This window comes from Pan troglodytes, chromosome 2 (assembly GCF_028858775.2).
Source record: "Pan troglodytes isolate AG18354 chromosome 2, NHGRI_mPanTro3-v2.0_pri, whole genome shotgun sequence".
Classification (NCBI taxonomy): domain Eukaryota; kingdom Metazoa; phylum Chordata; class Mammalia; order Primates; family Hominidae; genus Pan; species Pan troglodytes.
The window spans coordinates 25,785,506-25,812,500 of record NC_086015.1 but is presented as its reverse complement, the minus strand read 5'-3'; the positions used below and the strand labels follow the sequence as shown (position 1 = coordinate 25,812,500).

The 26,995-nt window shown below is 35.9% G+C and overlaps 1 protein-coding gene across 1 annotated transcript in view; it reads left to right on the top strand.

Moving 5' to 3' along the window:
• ZNF385D (zinc finger protein 385D) overlaps positions 1-26,995 on the top strand; it is a gene marked incomplete in the record, with an annotated part of 956,631 nt that overhangs the window by 561,315 nt on the left and 368,321 nt on the right. Inside the window, 1 exon segment of the mRNA NM_001302426.1 lies at positions 1,006-1,016.

The window sequence follows — 26,995 nt, the reverse complement described above, 5'->3', positions numbered from 1 at the left end:
TGTTCATTTCTTTTTACTCTTTTTTCTCTAAACTTCTCTTCTCACTTCATTTCATTCATTTGATCTTCAATCATCAATACCCTTTCTTCCACTTGATCAAATCAGCTACTGAAGCTTGTGCATGAGTCGCATAATTCTTGTGCCGTGGTTTTCAGCTCTATCAGGTCATTTAAGTTCTTCTGTACACTGTTGATTCTAGTTAGCCATTCACCTAATCTTTTTTGAAGGTTTTTAGCTTCTTTGCGATGGGTTCGAACATCCTCCTTTAGCTCGGAGAAGTTTGTTATTACCAGTCTTCTGAGGCCTACTTCTGTCAACTCGTCAAAGTCATTCTTTGTCCAGCTTTGTTCCATTGCTGGCGAGGAGCTGTGTTCCTTTGGAGGAGAAGAGGTGCTCTGATTCTTAGAATTTGCAGCTTTTCTGTGCTGGTTTCTCCCCATCTTTGTGGTTTTATCTACCTTTGGTCTTTGATGATGGTGACCTACAGATGGGGTTTTGGTATGGATGTCCTTTCTGTTTGTTAGTTTTCCTTCTAACAGTCAGGACCCTCAGCTGCAGGTCTGTTGGAGTATGCTGGAGGTCCACTCCAGACCCTGTTTGCCTGGGTATCACCAGCGGAGGCTGCAGAACAGCAAATATTGCAGAACAGCAAATGTTGCTGCCTGATGCTTCCTCTGGAAGCTTCATCTCAGAGGGGCACCCGGCTGTATGAGGTGTCAGTTGGCTCCTACTGGGAGGTGTCTCCCAGTTGGGCTACTCGGGGGTCAGGGACCCACTTGAGGAGGCACTCTGTCCATTCTCGGATCTCAAACTCCATGCTGGGAGAACTACTACTCTCTTCAAAGCTGTCAGACAGGGACGTTTAAGTCTGCAGGTTTCTGACGCCTTTTGTTCAGCTATTCCCTGCCCCCAGAGGTGGAGTCTACAGAGGCAGGCAGGCCTCCTTGAGCTGTGGTGGGCTCCACGCAGTTCGAGCTTCCCAGCTGCTTTGTTTACCTACTCAAGCCTCAGCAATGGCGGACTCCCCTCCCCCAGCCTTGCTGCCACCTTGCAGTTCAATCTCGGACTGCTGTGCTACCAGTGAGCAAGGCTCTGTGGGCGTGGGACCCTAAGCCAGGCATGGGATATAACCTCCTGGTGTGCCATTTGCTAAGACTGTTGGAAAAGCGCAGTACTAGGGTGGGAGTGTCCTAATTTTCCAGGTAGCGTCTATCACGGCTTCCCTTGGCTGGGAAAGGGAATTCCCCAACCTCTTGCACTTCTGGGGTGAGGCGGTGCCCCACCCTGCTTCAGCTCACACTCCATGGGCTGCACCCACTGTCCAACAAGCCCCAGTGAGTTGAACCAGGTACCTCAGTTGGAAATCCAGAAATCACCCATCTTCTGCGTCACTCATGCTGGGAGCTGTAGACTGGAGCTGTTCCTATTCGACCATCTTGGAACTGAATCCTTAAGTATCTTTTAAAGGAATATTTAATCTATAAGATCTTCCCCTTCCTGTTTTTTTAATTGAGGAAATCAAATTATTTTTTTCCTGTAGAATATTCCATGTTCTGAATTTGACCAATTATATCTTTTTGGTGGCACTTGACTTCCTCTTAAATTCCTTGTGTTTTCTATAAACTGATATTTATATTTAGAGACTTGAAAAGATTCAAATTTGATTTTTTGGCAAGAATGTTTTGTAGGTGGTTCTATATACTTTCTTTAGAATTTTGAAGGCACAAAATGTCTATTGTCTCTATTTGTGTGTTGTTAAGATTGATCAATGGATCAGGTTTTGTTACCCTAATCTATTCATTATGCAATTCACCATCCATGAGCCATTTAACGTGATTTTGGAAAAATTCATGATGATTGCCTAGGCACCTTATTTTATTAGGGCTTGCAAAATGGTGCTGTTCTCTTCTTCTCCATTAATTACTTTCTGAATTAATTCTTTTTTAAATAGGTAATTTTCCTCATCAAGTGTTTGATTTGATAATGATTTTATAGTTTTTGTAAACTATACAGTTTATACAGTATAGGATAAATAAATGCTAGCTGCTTTTATTTCTTCACAAGTTTCAGAGAAGTTAGTTATTGCCATACATTGGAAACCTCCAAATACATCTGAGCTCCATTTTGTTTTGTATTTTTTTTACTATCATTATGATTTCTCACATTTTAACATATTTTTTATTCCATCAGTTACATCATTCTTTTTGTTGTTAACGTTGTCCCCTCTTAGGAAGTAGAAAAACTTTCTACTTTCTTTTGACCTGACCATAATAGTCTTTGATAAACTTCTTGCTTCCTATATTCTGGTCTCTTGAATATTTTGTCTCCCAGTCCTGAAATTCAGCAATTTTCCCAAAAAGTTCTGGTTTCTCTATGTGGGAAATGTTATTTAAATACCACTATTTTGAGTGATCAGGGTGTTCATTGCTGCTTTGTTTGTCTTGCTTATAGAATTTCTAATAGAATAAGCTAAGAAATAGGATTCATGCTAAACAGAATACAGTGAGTTTATACTGATATTTTCAATTCTGATTTAAGATTTGAGATTATTTTTATTAAATTCTTTGATTCTTTGCATTTGTATCTCTTTTCTTTATATTTCCTATGTGGAAATCCTGGTTGCTAAAGACATTAATTACATTAATTACTTACTTAAAATGTATATATATGTATATACACACACACACACACATACGCACACACATACATATATGTGTGTGTGTGTGTGTGTGGTGTGCTGTGTATCTATGTTTTCATTATATATGTACATATATAAACAATTTACCATTTAATTTATCTTTACAACTTATTTTATCCTAAGAATATCTACCAGGAATGTATACTCAAAGTCCTGTGTTTAAATTAACTCATTCAATACAAATCTTGTGTAGGGATGTCTCCAGCTTCATATGCATCTAATTCCATTTGATTCATTTTGTTTAATAATTACATAAAACATTTATACAGATCCAAAATCAAACTTTAAAACAAGGTACATTTCAAACAATCCAGCTTTAATCTCAATACTCTCCATCTGATTCATTCCTTCTCTAAAAGTAATTAATTTTATTAGTTTTGGTTTATATTTTATTAATAAAAATAAATGTATACATATATACATACACACATATACAGTTTTTTTATTATACTTTAAGTTCTAGGGTACTTGTGCACAACATGCAGATTTGATACATATGTATACATGTGCCATGTTGGTGTGCTGCACCCAGGAACTAGTCATTTACATTAGGTTTATCTCCTAATGCTGTCCCTCCCCCAGCCCCCACCCCCGACAGGCCCCAGACACACATATATAGTTTTTTTTTAAGTAATGGTAATATCTTTCTTTTTATCATGAATGGTAAGTGCTTTTCTATATCAATTGATATGATCATGTAGTTTCTGTCTTTAGATTCACTGATTTTTAAATATTAAATTGGCCTTGAATTCCTAGAAGAAACCCTAATTGATCATGATGTATTTTTCTTTTTATACATTGTAGATTTGATTTGTTAATATTTTATTGATTATTTGTGTGTCAGTTTTCATGAGGTATATTGGCTTGTAATGTATTTGTCTATTTACTTTTGCCATCTTTGGTTCTGGTATCAAGGACATGCTGGTGTCATAACGAATTGGAAAGTTTCCCTTCTCTCCTATTTTCTGGAAGATATTGTACAGAATCCGTGTAAATTTTTCTTGAAATGTTTGTGAGAACTCTCCAGTGAAACAATTTATGCCTAGAGATTTTGTTTTCAGGTTATTTTTATCACAAATTTAATTTCTTTTTTAGTTATACCTCAATTCAGGTTATCTATTAGCTTTTGGTTTATATTCTGGTTTTTTGTACCTCTCTTTCCTTGCCTTCTTGCACATTTTTTAGTATTCAATTTTAATGTACCTAGTATTTTTCAGTATGTGTGTGTATATATATATGTGTGTGTATATATATGTATATATTTGTATATATGTATATAGGTATATATGTGTGTATATATGTATATATGTGTATGTATATGTGTATATACGTGTGTATATATGTATATATATGTGTGTATATATGTGTATATATATATCATTGTATATTGATTATAGGGTTTGTTGTAGGGGTTATATACATTCTTAAATTATCACAATCTACTTGTTTCAATACCTTATTTCAAAAAGAATCTAAAAGCCTTACCACATTATAGATCCCTTTTCTTCTCCCCTTTATGATACAGTTATCTTTGATGCTACCTACATATGTTGAAAACCACACTAGACAATATTATATATTTTTTGTTTTCAATTATCAAACATAATTTTAAAAACCCAAGAGTGCAAGAATTGTCTTTTATATTTACCTAGGTATTTACCACTTTTGTTGCTTTTTCCATTCTTGAAAGCTCCTTAGTTTCTATTTCTTTTTCTTTGCTTAGATCCCATTTTTCCATTTTTTCAAGAGTAGTTGTTATTGCATGCTGGAGCATTTTAATAATAGCTACTTTAAAATCCTTCTTAGCTAATTTCAACATCTATGTCATCTTGGTACTTTGCGTGTTTTTGAGAATCTTTTCTCAAATCCTGTTGACATTTTTCTAGTTCTATATATGATGAGCAATTTATCATTATATTCCATACATTTTATGTTATAAGACTCTGGTTTCCTTATCTTTTCTTATAGCATGCGGGCAACCCATTGACGTTTAGAATGCATGCCCTTCCTGGCTGCCCTTCGAGAACTGTAGTTCAAATGTCAATTTAGTTTTCAAAGTCTTTGTGGTACTATTTTAATCTGTCCTACTTTGGTGCTACCCAGAGGTCAATCTGAGACTTAGGCAGTGTTCCACATCGTTGTTCAATTCTCAGAGCTTTGCTGTGTGGATTCTGGTTGGATTCATGTATTGGCTGCTCTAGGGTTTCCCCTGGGACTTTGAACACTGATTTAAAACATTTCTTTATTCAGATCACTCCAGTCCATAACCTTTCCCCCACTCTCTAGTTGGGAAAAGAGGTGATTTGCCCCTTTGCTGTCATTACCTTCCGGCAGGAGAGGAATAACTGACAACAGTCCACCCAATGGCTCTATGGCCACAGCACTGGCACAAAGGAGAGGAGGCACAAGCACTTGCAAGGCAAAGAGGGTCAACAGCGTTCTTTTTCTTCCCAGTCTCTGCAACGGCCATGCCCAGTGGTAAGTGGACGGGTGTCATCTCTGCTTGGATTCACTTAATGCAGAGCAGAGATGGTCAACAGTTCTCCTTTTCGTAGTCTCTGGGGCCACAGCACAGAGCAAAGAATCTGGAGTCATAGCTTCTAGTGTTTTCCTGGAGGAGGGAAGGTAAATTCAAGAAGGTGTTATACTACAGGTCTCTTTGTAAAGAGAGTGTGTGTTAGAAGGGGACTTTTTCTGAAATATGTTTGAGTTGTTATTTATGTAATTTAATTATTCAAACATCTTTAAATTTGATTTTTAAAATATATTTGTAACAATTTTGATACTAATTTTCTTATCCTGTGTCACTACTATTTTATATAGTTCAGGCTGCTATACTAAAGTACCATAGACTGGGTGGCTTATAAACAACAGAAACTCATTTTGCATAGTTCTGGAGGCTGGAAGTTCAAAACCAGGATGCCAGTATGGTTGAGTTCTGGTGGGAGCCCTCTTCTAGGCTGCAGCCTGCCAACTTCTTATATCCTCACATGGCAAAAAGACAGTCAGCTAGCTCTCTGGCCTTTTCTTATGAGGGCACTAATCCCATTCATGGGTGATCCACTCTTAAGACCTAATTGGCTTCCAAAGGCCCACCTCCAGATATCATCACATTGGGGGTTAGGAATTCAACATAGAAATTTGGGGGGGACACAAATATTCGGTAAATTGCAACATAAGAACATAGCAAGTAGAGAAGAATTTTGTCTTTTTAAAGTAAAGAATGAAGCTCTTTAATAAACCCTTTAACTCTGAGCTTTTACCTTTATCCTTATTATTTAAACTATGTGAGAAATGATTATGTTCATGGTTTTCACCGCATGTAACATTTTGTTGTGCTATACAGATATTTCACGAGGTCGATGCTAATTGTTACTTATAATATACATATGACATTTTATGTAATTCACATGCATAAAAATCTAGCCACATTAAGATAGATGTATAAAAGTATACATTCACTATATTATCTTTGAACATACCAGGTAATATACTTTTTCATATACAATGTAATATTTTATCTAACATATATAAATATAATAATAGTTTAATATTATATTTTAATAAGTTATAAAACATTCGACAATTTTCACGTGTTAAGTCTATTTTCTTTAATTACTGGGTTGCTTTTTATTTCTACAACTCTTAGTTTACCGCAAATATTTTCCCTCATTCAAAAAATTTCTGTATAGCATGAGTTGTTTATTTTGTAAAGAGATCTCATAGGTTGCAGCAAAGCCATCCTCAGAAAATGCATATTAAAATTATTGACTGACAACATCTCTCATCTTCCTTCTGGAATCCAACATCTGATAAAGCTTTTGCATGTGAAACAGATGGACAATCTTATGTTTTCTTATAAGTCAAGGGAAGACAGCACTATTTGCTTGGCATGAAACAGCCATCACAATTGGCTTTCTAGGCAATGAAAATATTAGGATGAGCTATGGAATAGACAATTTAGAAAGAGCAGATTTAAAAATCAATTTAAAGAGTTTATATATTATATTTAAGAAATTACTTTCTGTTTCTTATCAGCACAATACAGCTCCCGTTTGTGGACACTGCAAGAAGTTTCTGACAGCATTTGGAGACATTTTGAGTCAAAGTGAACTGCTTTCTGGTTTTCTCTACTCAGTACCTTAGCAAAGTCAAGATGACCCTATTAATATCTTTAATCCCCATAGACAAATCTTTCAAAACTTTCTTTCTAATAATTGATTTCTCACCATAATTTCATCATGCCGTGTGTTAAGATACAAGCCAATGTCCATCAGTAAAATTATGCCAGTGGCAGAATATTTTTCTAACACAAATGGGAAGTTAGAAGGTCTTTTCAGTATTTTTACTATTTGAGGCAGCTATCATGAAAAGGAGAGAATATTGTAATCATTGGTCAACCTCTTCTTTCTTCTGAAAAATGGTAATATTGCAAGCATTCAGAAAATGTTTTTTTTATTTTTTCACCAACTTTCTTCATATTTTCAAGAAATGTTAATTCCAGCTTTAGGTAAAATAAGTCAGAGAATATTATTCACTGTAATCTACTTTGCATTTGTATTTACAATCATCTAGTTTATATGTCTCAAACTTTAGCAGTTTTCCTTTATATGATTTGTCCATATTTGTAATGTCCACACTCATATGATTATCAAACACAAACCTGAACAACTTATTGGAGGAAGCTTAATTTGCTCATCCCACAAGAAGTCTAGAGATGGGCAGTTCAAAGCTGGTGCAGAAACAGTAATCCACGATGTCATTAGACAGCCAAGATGATTCTGATTTTGTGCCTCCCTCTCCTCATGCTCATTGATCTGGCGATCAAAGGGTTAATTTGTCTTCAGATACTGACTCTCCAGTCTAGGCAGGAAGTGTGAAGGCTAGTGGAAAACGGGACAAACTGACTAGATCTTTTCTATTGTAAGGGGTTTAACTAATTGCCTCCACCGGAAATTTCTACTTATATTTAATTAGTTGTTACTGTGTCACATAGGCAGCCCTAACTGCAAGGGAGCCTAGGAAATATTGAAACCCCAGTTTAATTGGGGTTCTATTTATAAAGAAAACTTAGAAATTAGAGAGTAGAAAGCCAAAACTATGTGCCATGGTGTTCCATATGATATATTTTAATTTCTCTCGTATTAGGACCTCAGAAGATTGGTAGCTTTTTTAAAATGACAAAAGGTGTGTGTGTGTTTGTGTGTACATATGCCAGAAAGTAGGAAACACATATGTGCAATAACAAAGGAAAATATTACACTGTTCATTATGCATAGAATTTTTGATAAATTATATTTTGTCCTTTTCCTCCAACCATGCTTTGGCTTCCGGTCTCTTGATCACTTTTCATTATAGTATCACAGAGCAGTGATAACAGTAAAATCTATACTACTTAGCAATTCTATTTTCAGACATATTTGGTCATACATGAGGTTAGAGCTAACACAAAATTAAAATCTGAATTATTGAGACAGTGCAAATATCAGAGAAACAATTTCCTTCTATAAATTTAGCTTACATACTAAAAATAATGCAGACTTTGAATTTAGGGTAAGCAACTAGGTAACTATGACACTCCATCTCACAGACTTTTTCAAATCTCAAAAGTGGGGCCTTTTCAAATCCTGCCATATTTGAAGATGCCATTGAAAAATAGAAGTTGATGTTCTGAAAAGCTCAAGAAATTATACAAATGATGCTCCTATTTTGTTAAGTTTTAAACAAAGTTTCTAAGAAGCATTTTCACCATAATTCCATTTTATTATTACGAAACTAAGTTATTTAAATATATTTTAAGTAAAATTTGTTATTGGCCTACTAAGGATAATGAGAATATATTCTCTATTGTATTTCTTAGTCCAACAATATTTTTAATAAGCTAAAAATAAAATATTATCTTCAAAAAACTCCAAAGCCAGGTCTTAATTTTGTAGTTTCTGTTGTTGGTTTTCTCTTTACTTTTAAACTTGGAGAGTCAAATCACAACTAGAATACCCATAAATGATTGCAGTTGTTTACACCATAAACAGGTGAGACAAATTAGAGTAACTTTATCTTCATAGTGTCATAAACCAAAATATTCTAAATCTGCACTGGCTGTGGTAGTATTAAAACACTTGAAAAATAGCAAGTTGAAATAGAGATATGCTCTAGATGTAAATCAGATTTCTCAGACTTTGCTTATAAAAAATGAAAAATATCTCAATAATGATTTGGATATATTAGTTTATATAAACTATACTATTAAACTTAATTTTAGCTATTCTTACTTTTCTAATTTCAACTTTTAGAAGATTGAAAATTACACATCTGATTCACATTATGTTTTTATTGGACGGCACTGTTCTAAATTCATTTCCTCCTTCTTTCTCTCTTCTGGTTTCCCATAATAGTGTGAAATATGAAATGAACTGGATTCAAATCAGAAAAATAAGAGGGAAGTTGGCATTCACTTCAGAAAAAGCCCCCATGGGCAATGAAATTTCTGTTTGGAGATAAATATATGTTTTCCAAACTTGGCTCTGGTTATAAGAATTACTGCTAATGTTTTGCTTTGCTTTGTTTTTTTGATTCACAAAGTCTGAAGTTTCACTCTTTGAGAGCCTTCTCCCAGGTCAAGAAGGTTCAGGAGTTTGTATTCTTAGCGGGAGCCACAAGTGAGTTTTCTGACTAGGGTAGTTTGTAAACCAGTAACAGAAGGAGATACAACTTTTTATGAATTTATTTGAAAACTAAATTTTATTACTATATAACATATGTTTTCTTGTACCGGCAACAAAATCTCCCAAAAAATTAGGTCTGTGTAGTTTTAAGGAAGAAGTTCTAGAATGACATTCTGCTCTATTTCTTTATATAAAAATTGCACTGGTTTCACGTATACATTTTCTTTGACCCCAATTAACTATAAAACGAGCTCTATTGGCCAGGCGCGGTGGCTCACACCTGTAATCCCAGCACTCTGGGAGGCCGAGGTGGGTGCATCACGAGGTCAGGAGATCAGGACCATCCTGGCTCACACGGTGAAACCCCGTCTCTACTAAAAATAACAACAAATTAGTCGGGCGTGGTGACAGGCGCCTGTAGTCCCAGCTGCTCGGGAGACTGAGGCAGTAGAATGGCGTGAACCCATGAGCATTCATTCTTTTTTCAGGTACCAAATACAAAAAGAGTTTAGATTGGTATAACCTCCCCCTGCCCCCTCACACACACAAAAAAAGAAATTTAAAAAAAAAGAAAGAAGGAATGCAGAAGTGAAAGAGAGGGGGAGAAAGGAAGAAGGCAGGTAGTCCGGCAGGCAAGCACCACTTGAGTACCAGACAAATAAGCCTGCTTTGCTGTTTAGCTAACATGCATATGAATTTCCCAGAGCAAATGAGAACAAGGCTGTATGCCTGGCTGTTTATTCAAATATCCTTTTATAGACATTGTATTTTTACAGTATCCAAAGCACTCTGAAAGTGACCTCTCCCAGATTGCCATCTTGTAGTCTATTGCAGGTAAGTAGAAGGGACATGAAGCAGTCATTTTGGCCAAATGCTAATTATCCAGGGAAAAACGGTTCATTTTCTATGAGATCCCATGCTCGAAGCTCCAAGCAGCTTCCCATTCTTTCACTAGGATTGCATTATGACCGTTTCACTGCTCACTAGCATCTCTACTTGATGGACAGGAGAGGAAATAGTGAAATCCAGTCTTGTCAGTGTTGCTATACTCTTGGCAACTCTGAGGAAAATTAGGACAGGATAAGGAGAAACCTGAATGTCAGAGGTGGATGATCAAAGACTGCTCTGCTTTTTTATTTCACAAATGACAAAATTGGTCCTCAGAAGAGCTACAGGTAAAGGTCATATGGTCAGAGCCAAATCTCTGAATCTTAAGTAGAGTGGTCTTTTGTTCTTTCTCCTAAATCACAAGGGAAGTGTTAGACTTGAATTGGATTGAATGGACATGATTCACTTATGCATTTGTTTTATATGACTATGAATCGTTGAGGATAAACAGCATTCATTTTTAGAGCCTAATTTATGAGTCCACATGGTGAAAACTGCAATTGACTTGTTTCTATACCTAAGCACCCAGATTTACAACCTGTTTCCACACTAAACACCCACATTTACAAGAAATCTACACACTATTTACACATATATCTTCTCTCTCTCACTACCCTAATTTGAATTAATCTAATTTAAATAGATCACCCAGTTTTTCAATGCCATACAACAGACAACCTTCTCTTAAATTAACTGCATCTAGTACTGTTTTCTCACATCATTCATACAAATGGGAGGAGATGGTCCCAGCAGCAAAAAGCTGGTAGAGTCACTTTCCTTAATAGTTTTGAAAGCGGAAACCCACTTAGTTGTATAAGCCCCTCTCACCATTATCAGGTTGGTTCTTTTCCACCCCACCTCCAGGGTTCAATAGGAATCAATCTTGCTTCTGCCCAGGGCAAGGATATTTGAATGCTTTTCTAGTCATAAGAAATAATGATCATGGTTAAATTTTCATTTTTAAAATTGATTTTCCAAGCAACGTTCTTTCTTATAATAGTGATAAAGTATATAAGGGAAAACAGTAGAAACAACATATTAAATAGCCTTTGAACTAACCTTCATTATTTGTGATCTTGAACAAATTACTTAACCTCTCTGACATTTAGTGTCTTCATCTGTAAAATTAAGTAAATAATGTAAGTAAAAATTAAAAACTGTTTAAATTAGGTAAATAATACAGAATCTGGGGACAAGAGAGACTAAAATGAATTGCCCAGAGATAAATAGCTCTTATGTAGAAGGAAGGATTCAAACCCTTGTTTTCTTGCATAAATGTACTTTCTGCACATTTTGGGGGAGGGAGGGACTTTCTCCTTAGGCAAGGCTTGACAAATGAAAAAGAAATATCACTCCCTCTGCTTTTGAATCATCTCTTGTTCATAGGAATTCTGCATCCCCTGGAGAAGTCAAGGCACTTCCTTGTGACATTTACTCAATTTTTCACGTGATTAATTTCTTGAAAACGTTAATGTCCACTGGTAACTGCTACCACCACACCTGTTCATTTTTATAACAACTTGTAAATAGAGACATATTTAGCCTTTTCAATTCTAGATGGCACTTTTTATCATATAAGAAAACAAAATTTATAAAGGGCAATAATTGTGAACAAAAAGAATGTGATATAAAAATACTGTTCTTTTTACTAAAACAACCACATAAAATATGTTTTCATTTCATCATACTTGTACCCAAATAGTTTTCTTGTGGATAAAACATATGCACAAGAAATTTACACACTACTTTTATTTTTCCTTGTGGCAGTGCTGATTTCTCAACTGAAATAATTTTCACCTCTATAAAATCCTTTAACTTTGGTTTTGGATGAGTTGAGATAATTTCCCAGCAAAGGTTTCTTCATTGTCTAAACATGATATGAAACTACAGAATTTTACAATGTTCCTATTAAAGTTTGAAGAATACACAATTTCTTATTTGCAAGTGACAGCGCCACAGACATTGAATGCAGTTCCAAAATGAGCAATGATTAATTATCCCATGGGAACCTGTGAAAGCATTTTCCTCATCCACCAGTTTGCTTTCCAAGATACTTGGAACAAACCGTTCCTTGAAAATTATATCTCATATGGAGATATTCAATAAGTACTTAGATTTGCCACATTTAAGGAAGCCTAAACAATGATGAAGACTGAGAAAAATGCTTTTGTTCCTTGATGTGCTGTCTTGAGAAGTTACATTTCATTTGAATTACGACAGGGATGATACATATAGCTTTTATGTACTATTACAAATATGGATATTTCATCCAGTTGTTTTCATGTCTATTCTATGTAATTTTAAAGAAAATATATTTTTTTTCAGTGTAAAATTAAGCTGAAATGTGAAACATTTTGAAATAATATTTTATTACAGAATATTTAGGCTTAGTTATACAATCATATTAGTTTGCAGTTATCAAGAACTTTGATTTTAAATATCAATGACTCCTATACAGAAGAAAACATGGTATCCAGATGATTTTCTAGAAAACTATGTAAAAAATACAAATCTGGAAAGAAAATGAAATTTTAAGGAAGATGGTAATAGTGAACACTCTTGTCATTCCAACTAAATGCTGTATTCTCATTTTGGGCACACCAGTTTTCCTTCCTTTATCTTTTGTGCTTTGATTCTAAGGTGCCACCCGTACCTGCCACTCTCTGTGATAACTACCCTTAGGTTCCTGGAGCTGCTTTACTGACAGATATAGAGAGCTGGAAATGCCTGGGAGGTTTATATAACTCCCTCCCAAACCCCTGGGCGTCAGGTGGCGGGGAGGGGTAACAATGACTTGCAGCCATCTTGCCTTGAAGTTAGACAAACTCTTAACATAATTAAAATCCCAAAATTCCCTGAAGGATCAGCCTGAGACTTGGAATTTATCCAAATTTCCACTCGTTCTTCTCCTCTCCCCGTTCCTTGTCCTACTTCCCAACATCTTTCCTTGTTCCTCCTGGGAGCATTTGCCCAATCACTTGCACACAAAACCTTGAGCACTTACATCTGTTTCGGCCTGGTAGCTTTCTAAGCATTTCACAAACACTTTGTTATTAACCTGCCCAGTTAGGCAGACAGGTGGACAGGTAAGCATTTTTATGCTTATATTTAAGAGTCAAAGACAAAGGCTCAGAGAAGATAACTGCCAAGTTCACACAGATAGTGAGATTGTACTCCCAGGACAAGTGTTCTATTGAGTGTATTTCTACTTCCAGGGTAAGAAAATCATCCTCTTATACAGTTGGCCTGTGTGAAGTGCCCTGCCTGCCACATATGCACATATAGTTTACGTTGCAGATGCTATTTTTTAAAAATCAATGTAGATCCACTCTGAAAATGAAATTTGTTTTCTGCAAGATAAGGTACTGGTTCAAGTGTATTATTTACTTGGAGGTGTCTATTACTTACACACTGCTTTATTCTATGCTTTTGAAGGCACTCATAGCCTTCTGTTTCAGGGGTCTTAAAGAAAAAACAAGTTGTTTTGGAAACAATGAAAAATCCTCTCCAAAAGGGTAATATTAAATCCATTTGATATTTGGATTTATCAAAGAAATTACCCCATCGTCATGATTAAAGCTGTAAGCTTTACTTATTCCCCACTTTTTTTGGAAACAGCATTTAAATATACACTAAATTATTCACAAGTGTGAGATCTTAGATAATATTGGAATTGCAATCTACATTAGCTAATGTACATTAATTTGATGAGCCATTAATAAGATTTTATGCAAAATGTCTCCATCTTTATGGAAATGTATAGATTTTAGGCATTTCTGTAGTCTGTTATTGTCCACTGTGAGACGTAGTTTAAAAAATCTGCCCCGTCTCCTATAAAAGTTGAAAACTGTATTGTGTCCATTTTGTGAAATGGTGCCATTTATGAATTGTTTATGTTTTAATACAGCAGGAAAAAACACCCATGGCTTCATTAGAAACAGGGGAAAAAAGAATCAATGGGCCAGAAAGCTTCAGTAATTTCTGGAATATACAAAACAGATGGTATTACACAGACAGAGAGTAAATAATCACTGAGCATCCTGAAACCCAAATTGGTCAGGACGGGCACTCTAAATATAGAGATTCTCACTGAAAATCCCAGCCTCAGAGCATTATGAGTTTTCAGCTGGAAGCCAAGATGTTTCTGTGGGCACCCGGGGGCTGCAGTAGTTCCCTAAGCCATATCAGCTGCGTGAGTTTAGCTCCCATTTTATTCCTTTGTAGTTTTCCTATTAAATAAAGTAATGGCTCTGCTACAGTAGATTAAGAATGTGAACGTTTTGGCCAGAGAGAAAAAGGTAACAGTGCCTCATCTAAGTTCTGGTTACATAAACTGGAAGTTTACAATTAAAAATAGATAGATAAAAAGATAAAGAGATAGACTTGTTAATCAAACATCTCCAACAAGCCAAGCTCAAGACCAGATGTTTTCACTGATGAATTTTACCAAACACTTAAAGAATAATTAACACCTATCTTCCCAAAACTCTTCAAACATGGCAGAGGAGCTAACACTTCCTAACTCATTCTATGGGTCCAGTATTACCCTGATATCAAAACCAGATAAAGACATCAAAAGAAAACTATAGACTAATATGTCTAATGAATACTGACACACAAAAAAAAAATCCTCTAGAAAGTACTAGTAAACCAAATCCAACAGCTTGTTCAGAGGATTATAATCAGGACCAAGTAGGATTTATTCCAGAAATGTAAGAGTGATTCAACATATGAAATCAATGAATCAATGTAATAAAGAATATTAATAGAATGAAGGGAAAAATACATGGCCATCTAAATTGATGCAGAAAAATTACTTGACAAAACAAAACAAAATTCAAATTAAGAATAAAAGGAGACTTTTTCAATATGGTAAAGGGCATTTAAGAAAAACTTACAGCTAATAAATAGTACACTTAATGGTGAAAGAGTAAGAGCTTTCTTCCTAAAATCAGGAACAAAAAGGTTGCTGCTACTGGAAGTTCTAGACATAGCAATTAGGCAAGAAAAAGAAACAAAAGTATACAAATTGAAAAAGAAGTGAAACTATGTGCCGATAACATAATATTTTATGTAGAAAATCCTAAGGAATCCACAAAAAAACTCTTAGAGCCAATAAACAAGATCAACAAACAAAAGACAATTGTATTTTTATACACCAGCAATAATTGAACAATCCAAAGAGGAACTTAGAAAAACAGTTCCACTTACAATAGAATAAAAACACTTGGAAATAAATTATTTTTTAATAGAATAATTAAATAAAAAATAGCAAGGTCTCACTCTGTTGCCCGAGCTGGCCTTAAATTCCTTGATTCAAGCAATGCTCCTGCCTTAGCCTCCATAGTGGCTGAGACTACAGGCTTGTGCCAGTATGCCCAGCTTTTAGGAAAAAAATTAACCTACTAGATGTTCAACTTTTATTCTGAAAACTCTGAAAACTACAACATTGCTAAAATTTAAAGAAGACTTAAGTAAATGAAAGGAAATTCCATGTTAATGGATTGGATAGATTTAATATTGCTAAGGTTGGTACTACTACCCAAGGCAATCTAAAGATTCAATGCCATCCCTATCAAAAGCCCAATAAACATTTTTTGTGTAAATGAACACATAGATCTTATAATTTATGTGAAATTGTAAGGCATTCAAAATAGTCAAAACAATCTTGAAAAGGGAAAATAAAGTTGAATATTTCATACATTCGAGTTTCAAAACTTACTACAAAGCTATAAAAATCAAAGCAGTATGGTACTGCCATAGGCTAGGCATAGAGATAATTAGATTAGAAGTGATAGTCCAGAAATAAATCCATAAATCTTTGGCTGATTTTTCACAAGATTAAAGAATAATCTTTGGAAATAATGGTCTTTTCAACCAATATTTCTGAGACAACTGGGTATCTACATGCGAAAAAATGAATTGGATTCCTATCTCACACATTATTCAAAATTTAACTCAAAATGGATCAAAGGCCTCTATGTGCATTCTAAAGCTATAAAACTCTGAGAAGAAAACATAGAGGAAAATCTTCATTGTCTTAGATATGGCAATGAATTTTTACATATCATTTCAAAAGTAAAAGTAACAAGAAAAAATATATAAAATGGACTTCAAAATTAAAATTTGCATGTATTATAAATAAGTGAAATACAACCTACAGAAAGGGAGAAAGTATCTGGAATCAAATGCCTGTTAAGGTCTAATACTCAGAATATGAAAAGGACTCTTAGAACTCGATGACAAAAGGAAAAACAATCCAATTGAAAAATAAACAACAGACTTGAATAGCCTTTCCTCCAAAGAAGATCTATAAATGGCCACAATATAAAAAGTCAAAAATCACGTGAAAATATACTTAATACCAATGGTTTTTAGGTAAATACAAATGAAAACGGAAACCACAAATACTCCATACCCACTAGGATGCCTATAATTTACAAAACAAGTGTTAATGAGGATGTAGAGAAACTGGAACACTTACGCATTGCTGGTGGGAATATAAAATGGTGCAGTCACTGTGGAAAATAGCTGGGCAGTTACCATATGACTTGGCAATTCCACTCTTAGGTAGATCCCCAAAAGAAAACAAGCATTCCAAAAAACATGTATGGGAATATTTATAGCAGCACTATTCCCAACTGCCAAAAGGTGGAAACAACATCCATCAACTGCTTAATAGGTAAATAAATGGTGGTGCATCCATGCAGCAGAGTATGTTTCTGCCATAAAAATGAATGAAAATCAAGTACATGCTACAGTGTGGATGAACCTTGAAAACATGCTAAGTGAAATACGTCAGACACAAAAGGTCATGTATTGTATAGTTCCGCTTATATGGAATATTCAGGATAGGTGAATCCATAGACCTGTAAAGCAGATTAATGTTTGTCAGAGGCCAAAGGGAGAGGTAATGGAGAGTGACTGCTTACTGGGCATGGGATTTTCTTTTGAGGATGAAAATATTTTTGAACTATATAGACGTTATTATTGCACAACATTGTGAATTTAGTAAATGCTACTGAATTGTACATTTTAAAATTGTTAATCTTATGCAAATTTTACTTTATAAAATAAAGTATCACTGAGAATTCTAAAATAGCCCCCAAGATTCTCACTCTCTGATGTGCATGGTTTATATGATCAGCTCCCCCTTCTTTGAGTGGCTGGGATACCTGTGACTGTGATGAGCTGTCACATCCCTGCTTAGATTACATTATGTGGCATAGATGAAAAAATTTTACAGATATAAATAAGGTTTCTAATTAGTTGACGCTGAGTTAATCAAAAAGGAGATTATCCTGGTGGGACTGACCTCATTAGATGAGCCAATTGAAGAGACAAGAAACTGCAGCAGATGCTTCCCCTGCTATCCTTGAAGAAGCAAGCTCCCATGCTGTGAGAAAAGGGGACCAATGGTAAGGACCCAAGGATGTCTCTAGGAGTTGAGTGTGGTCCCGCGTCTAGAGATACAAAAAGCACAAAGACTTCAGTTGTACAGACCTCTGGATTTGAATGATGCTAAAACCAGTGAACTTCGAAAAGGGTCCTGAGCCTCCAGGAGAAAGCAGTTCTAGCTGACATCTTGATTTCAGCCGAGTGAGGCCATGCGCCAAAGAACCAGACAACCTGTGTCATGAGAGAGTTGTGTGTATTTTTATTTTTTGTGTGATGATTTTTTAGAGCAGTTATTGGTTCACAGCAAAATTAAAAGGCAGGTATAGAAATTTCCCATATTCCTATACCCCAACTAACGCATAGTCTTCCCCATTATCAAAATCCCCCACCAGAGAGGTACATTTGTTACAATCCATGAACTTACATTGACACATCATTGTTGCCAGTGTCCATAGTTTACACTACAGCACTAGGGTTCACTGTTGGTGTTGTACATTTTATGGGTTTGAGAACGCTTCTAATATTTAGACAAATGTATAATGGTATATTTCCATGGTTATGGCATTATATGGGGTATTTTCACTGCCCTAAACAACCTCTGTGTTCTGCCTATGCATCCCCCACTCCTGCCCCCAAATTCCTGAAAACCACTGATCTTTCACTATCTCCATAGTTTTTCCTTTTCCATTTTGTCATATAGTTGGAATCATATAGCATGGGGCCTCTTCAAATTTGCTCGTTTCACTTGATAATATGGATTTAGGGTTTCTTCATATCTCTCCATGACTTAATAGATGGTTCAATTATTTTTAGCTTTGACTGATATTCCATTGCCTGGATGTACCACAGTTTATTTATCTATTCACCTATGTAAAAACAGCTTGGTTGCTTCAAAGTTTGGGCAATTATGAATAAAGAATAAAGCTGCTTTAAACAGTTGTTTGTAGAATTTTCTGTGGACATAACTTTTCAACTCCTTTGGGTAGATATCAAGGAGTGTGATTACTGCCTCATAAAATAAGAATATGTTTAGTTTTGTAAGAAACCACCAAACTGTCTTCCAAAGTGGCTCTAGGATTTTGTTTCCACCAGCAATGAATCAGAGTTCCAGTTGCTTCACATCCTAGCCGATGTTTCATGTTGTTAGTGTTCTGGATTTTGGTCATTTTAATGTGTGTGTAGTGACATCCATCTCACAGTTGTTTTAACTTGCATTTTCCTGATGACATATAATGTGAAGAATCTTTTCATTGGCTTATTTGTCATTTGTATGTATTCTTTGCTGAGGTGTCTGCCAAGGTATTTGGCCCATTTTTAAATTGTGTTCTCTAATTGTTGAGCTTGAATAGTTCTTTGTATATTTTGGATGAGAGTCCGTTATCAGATATGTGTTTTGCAAATATGTCTTGACTTATTTTTCTCTTGACGATGTCTTTCAAGGAGAGGAATTCTTAATTTTAAGGAAGTACAGTTTGTCAAGCCTTTCTTGCATGGATCATGCCTTGTGTTCCATCTAAAAAGTCATCATCAAACCCAAATGTCATGTAGATGTGTTCCCGTGTTACCTTCCATGATTTTTATAGTTTTGTATTTTACATGTATGTCTGTGATCCACTTTTAGTTTATTTTTGTGAAAGTGTAAGGTCTGAAGGTCTGTGTGTAGATTCCTTTTTAAAAAAATTTTTTTCTGCATGTGGATATCCAGTTGTTCCAGCTTTTGTTGATGTGATGAATTACATTAAATAATTCTCAAATTTTGAACTAGCCTTGCCTACCTAGGATAAATCCCACTTGGTAGTGATGTCTAATTTTTTATGTATTTTTGGATTAGATTTGCCAATATTTTGTTGAGGATTTTTGCATTTATATTTATGAGAGATATTGATTTGCAGTTTTCTTATGGTGTTCTTGTTGGGTTTTAGTATAAGGATAATGCTGGTCTTAATAGAACAATTTAGGAAATGTGTGTGGTTTAAGCTGCTAGATGTGTGGTAACTTGTGACACAGCAGTGCAAAGTTAAGACTGATAATTAGTTACTGCAGCAGTGAGTTTCTCTAATATGCTCCGACTCTGGCTTAGCTCCAAGGAAATAGGAAAATCTACCAGAACTTGATTAAAAAAAAAAAAATAAACAGGAAAAGCAACTGTTCACAGTGTCGAGATCCAAATGCCAAGTGGGAGAAGAAAGTGAGAGTTTTCTGGACTCTGCTATGATAGTATTGCCACATAGTCATTTCTATTTGAGAAAATTACCCTAGACTATTAGATCTTTCAAATGTATACCTTAAGTTCTTTTACTTATCTTTGTAGCAAATTATTAGCTTTTACATGCTAGGTCTTGAATTAATATTGTTTTGTTTGTTAAAAATCATATTTTCTGTTTGCCATTGAGAATAGAGCCTGTCACTCTTCTTCTGTGCTATTTGATAATCATACTGAGTGCCTATAATCTGAAGTGGCATTAGTGGGAGAAAAGCTTTTTATTTTATTTTTTAATTTGTTTGCCAAGTAGCCAGAGTCAGAATTTCTTCCCACAAATTCACTGAGTGTTAGGCACCTATGACATTCTGTCCCCTTCTTTATTTTTCTCCCACTAGGAGACATCCTAACCTTCTCTTCCATGGAAATATCACAATTACTTGAGCTTATCTTTCCTGTTTCAGGAGCCAAGGGAAAGGATTTTTAAAAATTTTTATTTTAGCTTGTTTTCTCCCCGGGTGACATAAAAAGTACATTGTCTCCCTCACTGTCAATTATTTTTAGACCCAGCTTTTCTTTTGCACACGGCTACCATTCCACCAAAGTGGAGCAGACGCTAATGGCTATGTGCCCCGCCCTCAGCCAAGTGTCTGGCAGTGGCCACTAATAAAACCATCTGTTACTGGGGTGAGTCCATAGCCTGTCACTGCTGTAATTTGGGGAGGCACAGACTTTCCAGGCTTCTTCGTTATTAGAGGTCCAATGGGGCCCCTGAGGCCTACAGCAACTGTGTACATAATTACATGAAAAAGACTTAGATGGCTTTTCCATTCACACTGGGTGATCTTAGAGCAGGCAAATACTGTTGTTAGATAACTAAGCCTGAAGGGTGAGCTGAGGACAACCAGGGCTGGAACACTCTAACTTAAGCATTAAATTCTTTTATATTTTAAAACTTCTTCAATTTGATTTAATTAAGGATCTGGTACAAATAATTTGATACAACACTGAACCTACAGCGGACGCTGACTATGAGAGTATTAGTAAAAATATTAAGCTTTATTATAAAAGGTAGATAGGCACCTATGATTTGTCAATATTTGCTGATCATTATTTTACTTAATTGTCGTAATAGCATTGTATGATATGTGACAATATTTGCAATGTTCGGATGAAGCTCAGAGAGGTAGGCTGTAGAACATGAGGTCACACAGCAGTGGTAAGTGACAGAACTAGGGTTTCAGATTGAGCCTTTTTCTTACAAACTCTTTTCCCCTTACACTCCTGGTGTGTAAGCAGCAGCAGCTTTAAAATTTACCATTATTAAAATGTAATCGCCTCCTGGATCTCTTCCTTCCATCCCAATCTACCATGCTCAGGGTTCATGCTTATAAAAGAGACCCCCAAAGTTAGCTAGCCCCTTCCATCCTGTGAGAACACCACAAGAAGGCATTATCTATGAACCAGGAATCAAGCCCCCACCGCATATCAAATCTCCTTGCACCTGGATCTTGGGCATCCATTCTTTAGAACTGTGAGAAATAAGTTCCTGTTGTGTATAAGCTACCCAGTCTATGGTGTTTTGTTGTAGCAACCTAAACAGTTTCAGAAACTTTCTAATCCACTGTGTTTTCTGTCGTTTCAATGACACTCTGGCAACTCTGGCTTTCAAGAGGAGAGGTGGCTCAGAGGCCAGAAGTCCTCAGGAATGTCCAGTCACCTTACTAGATCAGAATCTCCCAATGGTCTAAGCTCTCTATGTAAGCTCTTAGGTTTAAAACTTCTCTTTTCTTCTCTTTTAATTCTCATGACTACACTCCTACTCCCCAAGCAGCAAGTTGCATATGGTGGCGGAGAACGCAAAGGTAGAGATCAGGTGCCTTCCTTGGTCACCAAAAGAAATTTTGCTACGCACATAAGGCTCTCATTTGTTTTTCTTGATGACACTGTCAGCAGTAGTTTTTTACATCCCTGGTCATTCTTTGTGCTCTCTCCATATCTTCTTGTATCTTATGTCCCTGATCCTTGATGAGTGGTATGGAGAGTAGTCAGCAAAGCCTAGTTTTCATAACTGATTTTACTCCATCTTAATGAGGTATTACAGAAAAATAGATACTGTTCATCATTTGACAATTTTGCAGAAGAAGAGAAGGTCTAGAAATCTGACTTGTCCTGCGAATGGTTCCCTAAACTCATGACAAATAGATCTAACTTTTTGTGGATTTCAGCATCCTGGTCAAGCTGTTTTTAAGGTTCCTTACAGAATGTTTTGCTTCTTTAATGTGCTTTTCTTTCACTGGGCAGTGAGTGACCCGAGCACAGAACTATTTAAAAATCATTTCTAAAATCTAATGTTTGTTTTGCTCCCATCGCTTTACAGCTTGACTTGTACAAAATCTCAGCATGTCCTATAGGCTCTGCAGGCCTCAGTTTTTTTACCTGAAGATCAGCCTTAGGAAGTGGTTTGCACTTTGCAGAGAGAACTTTCTATGGAAATGCTCCTCAAATTTTAACATGCACACAAATCACAGAGGGATCTTGTTAAAATGCAAATTCTAATTCACTAGGTCTAGTTCAGTACCTGAGAATCTGCATTTCAAATACATTCTGAATACAAAGGATCTGTTGTCCTTTGTTCCCTCTATCTGCAAAATGGGTAGTCAAAATTACTACTCAAATGAGCTGACTTTTATGGTTTATAAAATATTTCCTTAACAATACCTCATTTGATTCTTATCACAGCCTGTGGAGTATACAGGACATTTATTATTTTCCCTATTAATAAATGAGGAACCCAAAGCATAGAGTGCTTCAGTGGCTCTCATGGCTAGCCAGCAGCAGAGATGATGCATAACTTTATTCTTTCAACTCCTCATTTGACATTCTTTCTGCTGTGTTACATTGGCATTGAATTCTATATAATAATGCTAACTTTTGTAGTAAGATTATTTCACAAATTATCTCATTTAGAAACTATGGTGGCTATGTGTTCTGAAATCTTAATGTTGTCTACTCCCTACAGCCCTCAAAAGTTGGGTATACAATGTTATTTGCATTATGTAGGCACGTTTTCCTGAGGAGGGTCCATTGCTTTAATCATATTTACACAAAAGTCAGTGATGACCAACCCAAAATTTTGAATACTGGTCAGGGATTAATAAAAATGCACAAACCCAGAAGAATTAAGCTCTTTTTAAAAAAATCAAAACAATCATTTGGCACAGAATAGCTGGATGCTCTAGATGAAAGCTATTCTTTTAATCTTAAGAATCTGGACATTGAACTTTACTCAATTGGGAGTAAGGGTCCTCTTTTGAGGAGTGAGCAGGACGGGAAATGACTAAAAGGGGGTCTAGGGCCTGCTTTTTGCTGTGTGTGCAAGTCTCCTGCATGGCCCCCTGGACATCTGCTTCAGGTTCCCACAACTCCTAGGGGCTAAGAAAGTCTTTAGCAGTTCAAAGATCCTATAGACCAAGGATGTAAAGATTCTTTCTCTAAAGAGCCAGCTACTAACTATTTTAGGTATTCCATGGCAGATGGTCTCCAGCTGAATACTCAACTGTGCCATTGTAGCCTGAAAGCCACCACAGACAATAAGCAAACAAATAGGTGTGGCTATCTTCCAATAAAAAGTTATTTAGAAAAACAGGTGGCTGGCCAGATTTAGTCTGAGGGCTGTAGTGGGGTAGGGGAAATGTTTACTTCCCTAGAGACAAAGAGTGGTTGTCACAACTCAATAAATCTCCAGGTTCTTCTTTTAATGGAGGGAACAAAGTGCTCTATGAAAGAACAGCATGTCTTTGTCATTGAATATTAAAATCAAGAGGGGCATCAGAATGTATCTGCCCCATCACTTCATTTATAGATATGAAAATTATGCCCCAGAAAAACTAATTGCTCAAAACAATATAATTTATTGATGAAAGAAGTCCCAAAGTTTGGGCCCTCCATCTTTTGATTCTCAAATGTCTTTTGCAGAAAAGACCGAATAGAATATAAAAATGATTAGGGCCGGGCACAGTGGCTCACGCCTGGAATCCCAGCACTTTGGGAGGCTGAGGTAGGTGGATCACGAGGTCAGGAGATCGAGACCATCTTAGCCAACATGGTGAAACCACGTCTCTACTAAATAAACAAAAATTAGCTGGGCGTGGTGGCACGTGCCTGTAATCCCAGCTACTCGGGAGGCTGAGGCAGGAGAAATGCTTGAACCAGGGAGTCGGAGGTTGCAGTGAGCCGAGATCGCGCCACTACACTCCAGCCTGATGACAGAGTGAGATGCCATCTCAACAACAACCAAAAAAGACGGTTAGATCCAGGCCTAATCTGTAGACTGTGAGTAACTATTACTTAAACTTTCTAAACTTTGTATTAATTTTCATTTTGATGCATGATGTTAGAGGCCATTAAATAGTGAAAACCGTTAGAGCTGCTAATGTTTTGTAAAATGTTCACTGGGGAACTCAAGTCTCTAAGCACTGGAAGAATTTCAGACTTTTGTCTCCAAAGCAGGACAGGAAATTGAAGGAGCCAGATTTCTTCCTGGGGAAAGGAGTTCCTCCTTAAATCCTCTGATTTTAAGGGGCAAATTATCTGAAGTGAAGACATTTTTGGGATACCTCCTGCTTCTTGTCACTATTGCTCCTAGTTAGATGTTTTTCATTTGTCCCCTAATATCACATGCCACTGCATATTTTATGTTTGTTTCTTACTTTGAGCCACTAAAGGAATTTGTTTTTTGGGTTATTGTTGTGGTTAAAAATGGCCCCACATCAAAACAGCTTACTTAGTTGGAGGCAAACTAGTCACGTTGCAGCAGACTGATTAAAAAAAATGTCCATTGTGTTCTTTTTACATACCTCAGAAAAGGACAGAAAACATGCAATAAAGCTTATAAATGCTGCATTGACCTTTATAAAGGCATTTACTTCTCATGAAAAGTACTTGTGATTTTTAGAGCTATAACCTCTGGTAAATTGAGAATAAAGTTGCTTGTTATTCTGAAATGGCGCTATGCCTGCTTGGTTCAAGTGCCACTAGTTCTGTGTATTTCTTCGCATTGGTTTATGCTGTTTTTTTGTTTCCTTACCCCTTGTTGTAACATATGTGACAACTTAAGAAGCAGGAAGAGAAAATAAATAGTCCTAAAGGACAAGCAAAAAAAATCTAGCTATCAAATTTCACATTCTATAAATTTACAATCTTTACGAAGAAACAAATTAACTTCAATAATAAGGAAACTCCTTAAGAAAATCTGAGCATATGCTTAATTCTCATATGGAGAGAGAAAAGTCAAACATAAAAAGACCTAGTCTGCCAAGGTTTAAATAGCAACTTGTGCCTCTACAGAAATGATTTTCCTTGAGAAAATTTCCCATATGCTGGGTATGAAGTCCATCTGCAAATGTAATACCCAGATGCTCACCCTCCCCTTCCAAAAAAGCTGCATTCTGACTGCACATCTTCTGTGCCCTAGAGAACTGATAAAGGAATGACATTTTCTTCTCTTTATTTTTTTCAGTAATCTTTTTTTCATTTTAAAAGAAATACAAGTATAACTATAGAAAATATTTAAACTTCAAAAAAATTACAAAGAAACAGCAATCACCCCAAATCTTATCACCAACAGATAACTCTGTGTGTTAGTTCTACGTAAGTAAAATCATATTCCTTTTCCCTTTTGTATAATTTGATCAATCTTTCCATTCTTCCTCAACACCATCTATTTTAGCAGGAGTATGATGAGAATTGGCATCTAATGTATCTTTATGAGCCACTTTTTTATTGAAAAAAAAGCCACATATGCATCGATTTTTAAAGCTCAGAATATTGAAAGAGTTTTGAATGAAATCTGAATCCGTCCCCCGAGACTTCTTCCGCAGAGGCCGACATTGTTAGCAGTTTAATACATGTCCTCCCAAAGTCTTTTTATCCATGAGCGTAGATAGTTATGTGTGTGTTTGTGTCTTGTAGAGTATATGTGCTATATTCTACATCTTGGCCCTTTCATTTAATAGTTACTGAAGATTTCATATACATCTATCTAAGGCTAGTAACAGCTTCAAAGTGTTTCATTTTGAAGTCTGACTGTATTAGCCAATTTCCTGTTAAGAGCTTTTCATCCCCTTACCCAATATTCTTGTCATAATCTGACAACATTGACAAGTTGAAAGAACCCAAGAAGCCACATACACAAAGGTTGTAGAATATTCATTTATTATGGCCCCAAATTGGTTACAGTATAAGTGATAATGCAGCTATCTTGCTGAATATTTGAAGCATTTTACATCTTTGTTTAGTATTTAATTTCTTTCCTTGCTTTATTTTTTTTTTACATAAACATGCAAATCAAGAATTTTCTGAATACAGGCAAATGAGGCTCTTTTCTGACCATGTAAATCAGTGATGTCTACCTTTGTTCTTCAGAAAGAGGTATTTGCAGTAAGGCAGTTAAAAGGAATCTATTAAGTTTTTTGCTTTTTATTAATCTGTATATATGTGTGTGTGCTTACACGTGTGTATATGTGTGTGTGTCTGTGTGTGTGCATTTAACAAATGAACACATGCCCATAGTTGAGTGAAAGTCAGATAGTGCTTTAAGGTTTAGAGCAACAACAACAAAACCAACATTCTGCCCTAGCTCTCCCCACTCCCAAGTACTGATCAGTGGAAGCTGCCACTTTGAATTCTCCTATATATTTCTTCTGGGGTTTATATTTTTCTTACTAATAACAGGAGTGTATTGCTCTTGGTTGATTTATCATTGTAGGCAGTATATCTAAAATTTCTAAATTAGAATTCCACACATACCCTCCCCCATTCTCCAAAGATAATTATATTATAGATTTAATTAAATCAGTATTTTATGTTTTCTTTATTATGCCTTTGAATCCGCTGTTCATGGTGGAACCAAGTAATGGCCTATAATTACTTTTGCTTTATTGAATAATTTCTTTTTATTTTTCTAGGAGTTAAATATTGTCTTAATTTTTTTTCTTGCTTATGGTTGGGAAGATACTTTTTTCCACAACTTTCAATAGCACATGGTCTCATCTGTCAGAAAATCTATCTGCTCCATTCTTTTTTTGTTCTTCTGTCCTCATGCTCTCTGACCTCCTGCCCTAATCTAGACCAGCAGGTCTCAAG